At 27.7% G+C, this 6,825-nt stretch overlaps 1 non-coding gene across 1 annotated transcript; it reads right to left on the reverse strand.

Annotated features, from left to right (window-relative positions):
- Nucleotides 1-5,175: 5,175 nt before the first annotated feature.
- Nucleotides 5,176-5,247, reverse strand: TRNAP-UGG (transfer RNA proline (anticodon UGG)). Its single transcript has one exon. It is a non-coding gene; the product is annotated as a tRNA-Pro (tRNA).
- Between the last annotated feature and the right edge of the window lie 1,578 nt (nucleotides 5,248-6,825).

The following is a 6,825-nucleotide window of genomic DNA, read 5'->3' on the forward strand; positions in this document are numbered from 1 at the left end:
AGGTAGCTCTTGATCCACACAATGTTATAATAAAATTAAACTGACATTTACGTAAGATAAAATATCATAAGATTTTGCCAGTTATAAAAAGCATCATAAACTACTCAAGCTTTTTATGTATTCCGTCCAATAAATTAATTTCAATGAAAGTTAATAAAGTTTTTTTTTTCAACTGCTAAATCGCAAAACTATAACTACTTCAAATGTTAACTCCTGTTTTTTTTTCTTCTTTTTTTCACATATCTCTTAAATATGTCAAAAAATTTGTTGTGTTGTTTTTATGCACCTTATATTTAATTTAAACTATTATATAATTAATAAGTGGACAGGAGTAAAAGTTTTTAAGAATTTTTGTACCGATTAATATTGTTCAAGGTAACGTAAGCATAATAACCAGCATGAACATTTAGTAATATTGATTATAGTAAAATTTGATTGACTTCTTGGCTTAGGACTAGATTTACTAGACTTGATCCATATTTTCACTATCAAATATATCTTATTTTATGCAATATTATTTTTATCAAAATTTAAAGAAACTTTCCTTTTCGTGACATGAGTCCTCAACTGGCATTTACTTTTATTACTTTGCATATTAAGCAAGTCACGCAATGTAGATGTTTGAAATACAATATCATTTATCAAAATTTAATTGTATATATTTATGGAAGCTGAGAAAAATGTAACTAATAGGATATGACAGTAATTTTCATTTTTATTGAGAACGTTAAATGGGAATAGCTGACATATTGCAGGTCTTACAAACTATACAGTTTTTTAAATAATTTTGAGTAAATGATTTTGTCACGGAAGTATAAGTAATCTTCGAATTTGTCTACTTTTTCATGATTAAAAGAAAGTATTATATCCGCCGGAATTAAATTAAAGATGAAAACTCAAAAGTTTTATTTTTAACAGATTTAAATAAGAGATGATGACTCAAACATATTATTTTAGACTAGATTAAAAATAAAGGAATAAAAACACGTTTTTTCTCATTTAGCTGGGGTTAAAAAGTATTCTAAACTATATCTAAGTATGCCAAAGAAAAATAATTGTTTTTATCAAAATTGATTTGGTTACGTGGACTTGAGTCAAAAAATTAGGCACTAACAACCTTAGGTGTATTTTAAGAACAAACACAAAATAGGCATGGTATTAATCAGTATCCAACTAACAAAAAGTCGATCCCAAGGTTAACGCTAATTTTTAGGCTTCAAACACTTTCTGTCAACGTAAAGGAATATTTAACATCTTTATATCCACTTTAAGTTATGCATAATAATATTTACAGCTACTTCATTTAATATCTCAAATCTAGTTAAATGATATTACAGATAAGTATTAAGTAAAAAGTGAGTAATAAGTAAGAAATTAGTGAGTTACAGATTAAATAGTTTATTTATTAAAGAAGTTTTATTTGTTTTGTATTATTATAATTGTTTTAATCAGTTTTAGAGAAATGAGAAATACTAACTACATAACATTTCATGTAGAAGTTTTAAGAAATTAATATTTCCTTCTAAAGTGAAACCTTCTATTTTTTTAAATATTATATTCTACCAGAATAATTAACAATACCTGATTTCTTTGTGAGTAAATACAAATTCATATCTATAAAATCAAGGTCTATCACAGTGTAAAAAACTCCAGATAAACAAAAAAACAGTGTAAAAATTCAGGGCTATAAGATATTTTTTACCATTAAATTTTATACCATTAGTTTTAAATTGTCACTTTAGTTAATTACAGTGGTTCGGTGAATGTTAATGTAAACATCACAGTACGTCATATTTTTTGTTCCGTGAAATGTTACGATAAAAATGGATTTTACAGTGAAAAGTACCTTTTGCAAAAACCAACACAGTACAGTAAAAGTACCTGAGAGCCTGCACTTTTTACTCTAATTTTATCACGAATTTTTTACTGCGCATCTAAAAATAAATATCCAATAAATCCTATCCTATTTGTGCTTTGAAAATTCAGGATCACTTAAACTGATTGCCCGAAATCTTGGGCCTCATTAGCATTTTAAAGAATCAGGTCTTAATAGTGATAAATTTAAAAAAGATAAATGAATTTTCATTAAAAAATAAAGTATGAACAATTTCTTCATAAAACAATAGATCTAAAATTTTAAAATTCACGATTTTTGAATTTATAAGCAAGCAAACTTAAGTAATTTCAAAAATATCATTTTGATCATTTTTCTGTTTGTAGGAGAGAGAAGGAAAAATTTTAAACATTTCAAAACAACATAAAGGTAAGCAAGAAAATAAAACCTTGAAATCACAAAAAAAAGAAAAGAAAAAGTCTTAAAATACACGACCGACGCGTGAAGAATTATTCACACTTGAAAAAAAAGGGTTTTTTAAGAAAAACTAAAGCCCCAAAACATTTCGTAAAAGTACCTGTTCCATGCAAATGGACTCGAAACTTATGGGCTTAAAGTTTCCATTTACATTCAACGTGTAAGCCACTTGGTGCATCGTAAAAGCCCATCCTTCGAAAGTATTTTATCTTTTTACTCCACTGATGGCTTGTTTCTTCTTATTTGCCATCTTTTTTTTTCTTCAGCTACACTCTTATCTTATAAGCAAAGTTGAAAGTAAAAAGTAATATAAATTATTTGCTAAAACATTCCGTTCTTTCTTTTTCGTTAAGGAAAGGCAACAAAGTTTACACGAAAGTGTTAATTTATTAGAAAATACTCATATTTTTATTTTTCCTATAAACGTAACAACGCGTTTAAACTGCTCACAAGAGAACATTTTAAAACGGGAACATAAGTTGAAGATTACGGCTCGAGATTTGTAAGCACTTTTTCTTCAATCAGTATTGTTTTATGTTCTCATTTACTTGTCTAATTATTTTAACATAAGCGCACCTCACAAAAATATTGCCATTCCTAGAGAAATCTTGAAAAGTATCTTAAACACCACATAACTCCACCTCTGCACTTGATAGATACTTAGAATTGGTTATGAAGTCCAGAAGGACATTCATCTGCGTCGCATCCAGGCTCAAGCACTCCCTGAGGATTTATTTCGCCTATTCAATAGGTTGCAAGGAAACTGATTTTCGCATTTCATCCACTTTATTCCAACTTGTCTCAAATAATTCCATTGGAACTCAAGTTAGGTTACTTTACAGGCCATTCGAAATGTAATAAGGAGTAATGTGCTCATAAAACCAGTTGCATATTCTTTGATGTCATACAGATTAATGTATCAACGACATGCTTATCGTAAAAATGTTTACTGAAAGCTAAAAGACAAGGCTTTAATATTCAGATTGTTAAAATAAACATGCCGATTCATGTTATCGATCACCTCAATGAACGGGCTTAAGGCTATTTTTCTAAGAAGCTGACGTCGCATGAAATAATGCATTTTCGCGAATAATATGCTGTTTTCATAACTGCTGAGAATTTTTATTAGTTACTCATGAATTTTAGGTCAAGCTTAACCCATCTTTATCCAGCACCCTCTATGTTGATTCTAAAAATGGCTCAAAACGTCGATGTAGAGAAAAGCCGCAGTTTTGAGAAATTGAAAACCGTTTGTGGTCTAATTTTTTTTATCATTTAAAAACTTACTTCAAGGCAGCTTTATCTAGCCTCATAAAAATTTGCAAAAAATTAGATTTTAATAATTTATATCTAGTTGGAAAAAAGTCACCGGGTTGGCGACTTTTTTTCTACTTACATTGTGGCTTTTTTCAAATTTTTTTTTTTAGTAAAAGTTCTTCGAAAAACCTTTTAAATCATAATTAAAAAACGCTCCAATACATCAAAGACCCACTTTTGGTTTAAATGTTACCACCATGTGCGCCATCAGGGATACTCTACGTTATCTTGTGAGCTTATAATTTCCATTGTCTTCTAATCTATTATTTACGTTAGTACAGCCAAAGTAACATTATTTTTAGCAAAGAACAGAAGTTTTTAATTAAAAATGTTGCTGTGATTGCTTTGACCATGTTCCAAACATGAACTTTCCCTATTTCGAGTTACATAACCAAAAAAGTATACTACAAGCCGAATACGAGGTTCAAATTCTATTAATCCTAAATCATTCCCTATACATAATTAAACTGTTGTGGAAAACTATAGTATCTAATAATTTTAAGGAATCCCATATTTTGAATATCAAAATTGTACAAACCAAATATATCTTTCAATTTTTTTTTAAATATTGGAACACATATTTGGATTTTGAGGCAATATAATGCTATGCTACAGTTTCAAACTTTCCATAAGCGTGGTTTTTATAACAATTTTGTTGAAAAATGTCACAATTAGTATGTAGGCTATCACAAGTTTTGCGATTGTGCACAAGAAATTCCGGAAAGTCCGGAAGTACCGATATAAAAAGGGCAATTTTTCTCATCCTCTTATGAAATTTCACATTATGTGTAATGCAGAAACACATTTCTTTAAAATGATTAGTAATTATATTATTCAATATCACAAAAATATATTTATCTTTCAAATAAGAAACATTATTCTACAAATAATATAACTATCGCCCTTTTATTTAAAACTAATGCAGGATGGAAAATAATTTTTAAAAATTTATTTGTTTCAATCTTTATTTTTTTAATCCTATTGCACGACTGTGACGTTAATCCAATTAAGGTAGGAAAAAAATCCCTAAGGTAGCTTTAATTGGATATATTTTTCATTTCCGTTAATTAATAAATTTTAAGCTTTTTAATTCTTAATTTTCATTCTATCTTGACAAAATATTCCTTCAAAAAAATAAATAAAGAGAGAATTTCTTTTAAAATGTGCAAGATATATTTGTTTCCTTTTTTTTCATTTTGTTTTATTTTTATCTCTTTATGTACCTTTTATCAAATACTTATTTTATTGTGTAGTTTCCTAAATTTATATTTCAAGGAATTTGTTCAATAACTGAATTAAAAAAATTGAAAATAAATATTTAATGATGAAACCACCTCGAATGTGGGTTTTACTTCAGACTGCGCAAATAAATTTTAAAATGTATTAAATTCCATAATCTTTAACTAAAGTTTTGTTGAAACAATTCAGCAAAACTGTGTTAAATATTTAATTACAGACTGAAATCATTTAGGAGTACATATACTTCATATACTTACGCATTTCTAAGTACGTATTTCAATTTATTATTTAAAAAGAAAACGAACATTGGGCCCGGCCGGGATTTGAACCCGGGACCTCTCGCACCCAAAGCGAGAATCATACCCCTAGACCACCGAGCCACACGACGGTGTATATGTTTTAAATATTTCTAACAACATTGAGAATGATATTTGAAACGATCTAATTTAGGTTATACAGCTAAATCAACAAAGCAGTTTACCGATCAATGGATGAAACTCTTGTTTGATTTTTTTTCTGTGCTTTACTTTTGTATTCCTTGTTATTGTTTTGAGACAATATTTCCTTATCGGTAACTGCACCAAATACGTCACTAATTGTTTGTGCTGTGTAAACTGGGCAGTAACACATGAAAACTTACTAAAAATATATAAATAAGTAAATTAAAACACCGAATAGGATTAAGTTTTCGGATTAAAATTGCCACAAGCTTCTGGCAAGTAAATTTGTATATTGTTTATATATAGATGAGAAAAACGGAGATTTTATCAAATTCCAAGGGTTTTATCAAATCGTTGTTTGTTGATCAATTCACAGAAAGTTGATCAATTCATAACTGGTGGGCGATTTCTATGAAAGAAGTAAGTGATTTGATCAAATCCCTTAAATTATTCAGGGAAAAGATAAAATAGTATTTTTGAAATGTTTCAGACAATAATCGGTTAAAAATTAATCGGTTAATATAAATAACCCTCTGTTATTATTAATAATTAACATTGTCATTGTCACGTCTGTTATCATTATCATTAATAATTACCAAGTAAGTCAGTTAAAGTGTATAACGTATCAGAATTTATCACAATCGGTAAATATATACATCACATATATATAAATATATATATATATATATAGAGAGAGAGAGAGAGAGACAAAGAGAGAGAGAGGGAGATAGTAAATCTTGAAACAAATACTAAGATACATTATTAAAAAGAAATTTAAATTTTTTTTCACAAAAACTGTAGAAAAATCAAGATTTTTGAAACTTTTCTTGAAAATTTTGAAATACCAAATATCGAAAAATTTGTAATATGTAAAGTAATCATACAATAAAACATTCTAGCCTTAAAATCAAATTATTAATAAAATTTAATGAGTAACTTCCAGTAACCAAGAGAGGTTGTTAAATTATTTGATGCTATTACGCTAGTAATTATTATACTAGTTATTATACTAGTTAATCAAATAATTCTCTCTTCGTTTATTCAAGGAAGTACTTGAACTACCAACGGTATGAACATTTAAGTATATTTATTGGTTTTAATTAGAAAGTATTCCTTAGTTCTAAGTGAAAACAATAGTTTAGTTTAATTTCAGAAAATGTTCTTATCGCCCCACGTAGTTATCTGATACTACTCAAAATTCAAAAACATCTTAAACAGCTTGCACTTTATCTTTGACTCGATACATAATTGGATTTCATATCCAAATTTCGATTGATCGGAATGTACAATCGAAAATAAGTATCGGAAAATTATAAAAAAATCATTTGTCATTCAATAAAATATATATTAATACTCAGCTTTACTTACATTACTTATTTCAAACCATATCCAAACTACTTAAGAATGTATAAGTACTTATTGATTGAATCCATATTTATTGTTATCTATTCCATTTTCATTTAGATGTTGTTATAAATTTAGAGTATAATATATGGTTCCTAATTATATAACGTTGGA

Source organism: Parasteatoda tepidariorum, chromosome 1 (genome assembly GCF_043381705.1).
Source record: "Parasteatoda tepidariorum isolate YZ-2023 chromosome 1, CAS_Ptep_4.0, whole genome shotgun sequence".
Taxonomy (NCBI): Eukaryota; Metazoa; Arthropoda; class Arachnida; order Araneae; family Theridiidae; genus Parasteatoda; species Parasteatoda tepidariorum.